Here is a 7,645-nt window from a genome sequence, read left to right as displayed (position 1 = left end):
AAACTCAACTCCAATCGACATTGGTACCCAAAAAATCTCACCTCCCAAGAGGGAGATCAATCCAAAGACAATCAATATTCATCCTGCATTACCACATGCACTGCATACAATAAACACACGTGACCTTCTTTCAAAATAAGGAAGTTGCATATCAAAAAGCTCTCTCACAAAAATGAGAAATTCTCATTTAACATGCATCATATGCATAAATAACATAACAGTACCTTTCCGTCAACCCTCTGACGAAGAAAAATTACCTTTCCGTCAACCCTTTGACGAAGACAAATTACCTTTCCGTCAACCCTTTGACGAAGACAAATTACCTTTCCGTCAACCCTTTGACGATGACAAATTCTTTTTCGTCAACCCTTTGACGAAGACACATTACCTTTCCGTCTACCCTTTCACGAAGACAAATTACCTTTCCGGAAACCCTTTGACGATAACAAGCTTTTTTCCGTCAACCCTTTGACGAAGACAAATTACCTTTCTGTCAACCCTTTGACGATGACAAACTTTTTTCTGCCAACCCTTTGACGAAGACAAATTCCCTTTCAGTCAACCCTTTGACGATGACAAACTCTTTTCCCTCAACCCCTTGACGAAGACAAATCACCTTTCCGTCAACCCTTTGACGAAGACAAATTCTTTTCCGTCAACCCTTTGACGAAGACAAATTACCTTTCCGTCAACCCTTTGACGAAGACAAATTACCTTTCCGTCAACCCTTTGACAATGACAAATTCTTTCCCGTCAACCCTTTGACGAAGACAAATTACCTTTCCGTCAACCCTTTGACGAAGACAAATTACCTTTCCGTCAATCCTTTGACGATGACAAACTTTTTGCCGTCAACCCTTTGATGAAGACAAACTACCTTTCCGTCAACCCTTTGACGATGACAAACTTTTTTCCGTCAACCCTTTGACAAAGACAAATTACCTTTCCGTCAACCCTTTGACGATGACAAACGTTTTTCCGCCAACCCTTTGACGAAGACAAATTACCTTTCCGTCAACCCTTTGACGATGACAAACTCTTTTCCGTCAACCCTTTTATGAATACAAATTACCTTTCCGTCAACCCTTTGACGAAGACAAATTCTTTTCCGTCATCCCTTTGACGAAGACAAATTCTTTTCCGTCAACCCTTTGACGAAGACAAATTACCTTTCCATCAACCCTTTGACGAAGACAAATTACCTTTCCGTCAACCCTTTGACGAAGACAAATTACATTTCCGTCAACCCTTTGACGATGACAAACTTTTTGCCTTCAACCCTTTGACGAAGACAAATTACCTTTCCGTCAAACCTTTGACGATGACAAACTTTTTTCCGTCAACCCTTTGACGAAGACAAATTACCTTTCCATCAACACTTTGACGATGACAAACTTTTTTCCGCCAACCCTTTGATGAAGACAAATTACCTTTCCGTCAACCCTTTGATGATAACAAGCTTTTTTCCGTCAACCCTTTGACGAAGACAAATTACCTTTCCGTCAACCCTTTGACGAAGACAAATTCTTTTCCGTCAACCCTTTGACGAAGACAAATTACCTTTCCGTCAACCCTCTGACGAAGACAAATTACCTTTCCGTCAACCCTTTGACGAAGACAAACATTTCTCCGTCAACCCTTTGACGAAGACAAATTACCTTTCTGTCAACCCTTTGACGACGACAAATTACCTTTCTGTCAACCCTTTGACGACGACAAACTCTTTTCCGTCAACCCTTTGACGAAGAAAAATTCTTTTCCGTCAACCCTTTGACGAAGACAAATTACCTTTCCGTCAACCCTTTGACGAAGACAAATTACCTTTCCGTCAACCCTTTGACGATGACAAACTTTTTTCTATCAGCCCTCTGATGATGACATTTTACAACAGTTTCTTTCCGTCAACCGTTTGACGAAGACAAATTCTTTTCCATCAACCCTTTGACGAAGACAAATTACCTTTCTGTCAACCCTTTGTCGAAGACAAATTATTTTCCGTCAACCCTTTGACGAAGACAAACTCTTTTCCATCAACCCTTTGACGAAGACAAATTCTTTTTCGTCAACCCTTTGACAAAGACAAATTCTTTTTCGTCAACCCTTTGACGAAGACAAATTCTTTTCCGTTAACCCTTTGACGATGACAAGTTCTTTTCCGTTAACCCTTTGACGAAGATAAATTCTTTTCCGTCAACCCTTCGACGAAGAGAAATTATTTTCTGTCAACCCTTTGACGAAGACAAATTCTTTTTCGTCAACCCTTATACGAAGACAAATTCTTTTCTGTCAACCCTTTGACGATGACAAATTCTTTTCCGTCAACCCTTTGATGAATAAAAATTCTTTTCCGTCAACCCTTTGACGAAGACAAATTCTTTCCCGTCAACCCTTTAACGATGACAAATTACCTTTCCGTCAACCCTTTGACGATGACAAACTCTTTTCCATCAACCTTTTGATGACGACACCCTTTTCCATCAACCCTTTGATGATGACACCCTTTTCCATCAACCCTTTGACGACGACACCCTTTTCCATCAACCCTTTGATGATGATCTCTCATTGGAAACAAAAATCCCTACAAAAATCCAAACACCCAGTTGCAGTCCCACATGCATTGCATGCATCACTTCATGCATAATTTTTCCCGCCGAAACGGAAGTCCCACTAAAGTCCAACCATACTTGGCACAATCCATAGACCATGCATTTTTATACCCTAGAAGCCTGAGCATACACCGACTTTCTGCATACATCGATATTTTACATGCATATCATTGCATCATAACATACTCTTCATATTGGGGAAAGTATGTTTAGCATAAGTTGGATTCAAGCATTTCTCGAAAGTGCAAGGGTCCCTGTGAACAACCCAAACAGGCTTCTCGAAAGTATCTCTTTTAATTTTCCTTTTGCAAATATTGTTGGCCCTTTGTCAGTACCTTGCCTTTTGCAAGACCCCTCTGCTTTTTTGCATGGGAAAACCTTGTTTTGCCTTTTTGCAAGCCTCCTTGTTGCCTTTTGCACGAGAGAGTTTACCTTTATCAACTTTGCATGTTAAGAAAAAATGAGAGATTTAACGATTGACCTATTTTCTTATCGTTTGTCTTAAAACACTTGATGTAGGTTTGGCAAGTCTCAAGTGGTAGCCATATTTCGAAAATTCCATCCCCGCCGTTGTGCCTGAGGGATTGTAAGACCTTAATTTTGACCCTAAGATCCCTCATGGCATCATATCATTGCATTTGTATCTTGCCTCAAGGATCATAAGCATCTTGGCTCCTTACCTTTGTGTTGGGAACTTTTGGGAGTTGGTTTGAGATCACCAAGTGATAACGCGAAAACACATCAGATAATTGCCTTAATTTACACTCAAAGATTACATCATTTCGATTAATATCCTGATTATTGCGCAAGTATTCGTGTCGTTTTTGCAGGTATTTGAATCTCCATGCACTAAAGAGCAAAATGAAGAAAAGGAAGAAAAAGAAGAAGAAACAAGTGAAAAAGCACAGGAAAAACCAAAAAACAGATTATGCAGATTTTGCTGATGTGACGACCGCCACACATTCATGACGCTCGTCACGACCCAGACTGCGACGACCGTCACAGGCCCATGACGAACGTTACATGCCCATGATGAGCGTCACGCGGCCACAAAGTGCGCTTTGAAGCAGTCAGCAACATGCACCCAAACGTGCCTAAATCTCCTCCAACAAACTTTTCCCACGGATTCCTCTCTCAAGACCAAATCTTCCTTGTTTTTCTCAACTACCAAGACCTAATGGACACTATATAAAAGACTCAAATGGAAAAAATTGGGGACGCCTACTTTCATATTTACGCTTTGCAATTTAATTTTCAGCTTTCTAGCTTTCAGTATTTTTTCTTTTCTTTCCAGCAACCTTGTTTTCGTTGCCTTATTGTATTCACCATTCTTTTTATAGGTTCCCTATTTCCAGTTAGTTTTCCAGTTAGCCATAGTAGTAGTTTCCTACACTGGGGAACTACCACACTTTATTTAATTTTAGTAGCAATCTGTATTGAAGAAGCAAAGCCTACCGACTTGTGGAGGACTGCTCAAGTACTCCAAGAATCGCTATACTCTGTACTTCGATCTCCAGGTTTTTATTGAATTATTATTGTTATTGCCCATTTATTATTATAAGCATGTTTGCCGCAATGTTAATCTGTTTATGCCTTGCGTTTGCTTTATTTAATATGTCCGGCTAAGCTACCGGTATCGGTATGTAGCAACTTAATTTGATGGGATTTAATAATAACCGGTGAAAACCCTTTTTTTCTCAAATAACCTTTTAGGCTGAAGTTTTTAATCTAAATTTAATTAACTTTATCACAAAATCATGAAAAGCTATTTAATACAATTTTGCCACGAGAGTGGGAAATTAACTAAGGTGAGAACCAATAATCGTGAGAGCGTGAGGCTCGAGCTGGATAGTAAAAATTAGGCATTGAGTTTAAAAACAGCAAGAGCACTTTAAAAGCAATTAGAACTTATTTATTTTCAAAATGTAATTTTGACTTCAAATGGGACAGCGAGAGCGTACATTCTGACTTAAAGTTATAGACCGAATCAACAACCACGAGAGTGTGAGATAAAGTCTTTTAAATAAACATTTTCTACTGAGAGATATTTGGCATTTAAACTATTCACCGGTGACTTATCGAATCCCTGATGATTAATACGCTGCATACGGATTCCTTCCCTTTATTCTTTCTTAAAAACAAAATTTCCCTTAGATTTACTATATTGCCCCCGAACTTCTACTAATCAATTCCCTTAGCTAAACATAGTGACGTTAGCAACACTAGTTTGACCATAGGTCCCTAGGGGATCGATATCTTGTAAAACTAAAGCGACTAGACTATGCACTTGCAGTCAAGTACCCGACAGAATATATTTTATATATAGCCACGACAAGCATCAAGTTTTTGGCGCCGTTGCCGGGGACCTGTTTTAGTCGAATAGTGCGATTCTTTCGTTGCACGGTATAGACTAAGGTAAAAACAAAAACTAATCTTCTCTCTTTTCTTTCCCTGATTGTATGCCAAGTACTCACTCACAAGGCGATAACTTAGCACCACCAATCCCTGAATTAGAGCGTTTCCTATACGTGAGACGCCGAATACACGAATATCAATAAAAGTACGGTATTCCCGATATCTCCTTTCCTCCTAAACCAAAAGAAAAACCAAACATGGCTGAAGAAGGACCCCGAAATCGTCCTCTTAAATTCTACGCTACCCCATCTGAACAAGAACCTCACAACAGCATTGCTGCCCCTGCTATTAATCGAAATGATTTTGAGCTGAAACCCTCACTCTTTTCAGCCGTTCAACAACATCAATTTGCTGGAAATCCAACAGACGTTGCTAATGAACACCTAACCAAATTTGTGCAGTACGCAGATACTGTAAAAGCGAATGGTGTATCTCAAGATGCGATAAGAGTGCGCCTTTTTCCCTTCTCACTAAGAGACAGAGCTTGGGCTTGGTTGCAATCCTTGCCCTTCAACTCCGTTATAACATGGGAGGAACTGAAGAACGTCTTCTTATCCCGATACTTTCCGCTGAGCAAAACTTATATGCTGAGAGCTCAAATCAATGGATTCAGGCAAAAAGATGTGGAATCTCTCTACGAAGCGTGGGAGAGATGCAAGGACATGATGAGGATATGTCCACATCACGGTCTAGAAGACTGGGTGATCATTCACACATTCTATAATGGGCTTTTGTATAACACAAGACTTACAATAGACGCTGCCGCGGGCGGTGCACTTATGGATAAGCCATACACCGAAGCCTATCAACTCATTGAAAACATGTCCCAAAACCATTGCCAATGGGGAGGTGAACGAACTCCAGTGAAAAAGTCCCAGATGAAGGGTGGAATGTACGAAATCAGTAGCCTTGACCATGTTCATGCAAAGGTAGATGCCCTTCTCCAAAAATTAGATAACTTGACCATACCACCCGCAACCACCGTGGCTGCTGTAACTCCAAACTGTGAGTTATGTGGAAACCCTGGACACACTGCACAAGAATGTCAAATATTAGCAGGAGTCCCAACCGATCAAGTGAACTACACCCAAGGAAATCCCTATTTAAATACTTATAACCCTGGTTGGAAAAACCATCCTAATTTATCGTATAAGAATAACAATGCTCTGCATGCACCTGGCCAAACACCAGCTGTTCCGCCTGGATATCAAAAGCCAGCTAATAATGCTCCTAACATACCTAGGAAGTCAAATCTCGAGTTAATGATGGAAAGCTTCATAGCTACCCAAGCTCAAACAAACAAGGACTTCTTGAACCAAAACATACATACTAGCGAGCAACTTAAACAACTAGTGAATAAAGTAGACGCCTTAGCCATCCACAATAAAATGCTTGAAACTCAGATTTCACAAGTGGCTCAACATCAAGCATCTACAGCCGCTCCAGCTGGAACATTTCCTGGACAGCCGCAACCTAATCCAACGGGACATGCAAATGTCGTTATGCTGAGGAGTGGAAAAGAAGTAAACGGACCCGTAGATCCAAGACTCCAAAACCCTGCCATGTACCAAAAACCAGATAAAACCTCAAATGAGCAGATGACTGAACCAAAGGAAACATAAGATAATACCCAGGAGGCCGAAGAGAAAGAGAAACCTTATGTGCCTCCACCTCCTTATAAACCACCCATTCCGTATCCTCAAAGACTCAAAAGTTCTAAAACTGCGAACCAATTTAGGAAATTTGTTGAGCTTCTGAAGCAATTAAACATTACGATACCCTTTACAGAAGCCATCACACAAATGCCCTCATACACCAAATTTCTTAAGGAAATCCTATCCAATAAGAAAAAAGATTGAGGTTGACGAAACAGTTACACTTACTGCCGAGTGTAGCGCCATAATCCAGAACAACATGCCTCCCAAACTAAAGGACCCAGGTAGTTTCTCCATACCCTGTGTCATTGGAAAATTTGTCATAGACAAAGCTCTATGCGATCTAGGAGCTAGCATTAGCGTAATGCCCTTAACCATTTGTAGAAGGCTCAGTATGGGAGAATTAAGAGCGACAAAGATGTCTGTTCAGTTACCTGACCCCTCAATCAAATATCCTGTCGGTGTACTAGAGAATGTCCCAGTTCGTGTAGGATAATTTTACATTCCTACCGATTTCATAATCATGGACATTAAAGAAGATGCCAATACACCTATCATTCTAGGAAGGCCATTCTTGGCTACCGCCGGAGCCATCATAGACGTAAAGAGAGGTAAGCTGACATTCGAAGTTGGAGAGGAAAAGGTTGAATTCATCTTAACCCAATTCTTACAAGCGCCAACTATAGAAGACACCTGCTATCTGCTTGATGTCATAGACGAATGCGTGAGAGAAATGGAGATGGAAGAAACCACATACTCTAAAATAATGAAAATCCAAATCCCTCCAATCCTTGAAGACAATAATTGGCATGAACCATATCAAAACGAAAGTCTAAGCGAATGCTTAGCACTTACACCCAACCACATGCCTTGCCCAAAGAAACCTGATTTGGAACTAAAAATATTACCAAAGAACCTAAGATACGAAATCCTAGACACTGAACTGAAAAGACCAGTGATAGTCAACGC

The 7,645-nt window shown here is 40.4% G+C and overlaps 1 non-coding gene across 1 annotated transcript; it reads right to left on the bottom strand.

The window, feature by feature from the left end:
* Window positions 1–5,605: 5,605 nt before the first annotated feature.
* On the bottom strand, window positions 5,606–5,712 carry LOC127099584 (small nucleolar RNA R71). Its single transcript, XR_007794072.1, has one exon. It is a non-coding gene; the product is annotated as a small nucleolar RNA R71 (small nucleolar RNA).
* Window positions 5,713–7,645: the final 1,933 nt, after the last annotated feature.

The sequence above is a fragment of the Lathyrus oleraceus genome, chromosome 6 (assembly GCF_024323335.1).
Source record: "Lathyrus oleraceus cultivar Zhongwan6 chromosome 6, CAAS_Psat_ZW6_1.0, whole genome shotgun sequence".
Classification (NCBI taxonomy): Eukaryota; Viridiplantae; Streptophyta; class Magnoliopsida; order Fabales; family Fabaceae; genus Lathyrus; species Lathyrus oleraceus.
Note: the sequence above shows the minus strand (reverse complement) of the source record. Positions and strands in the feature narration are given on the sequence as shown.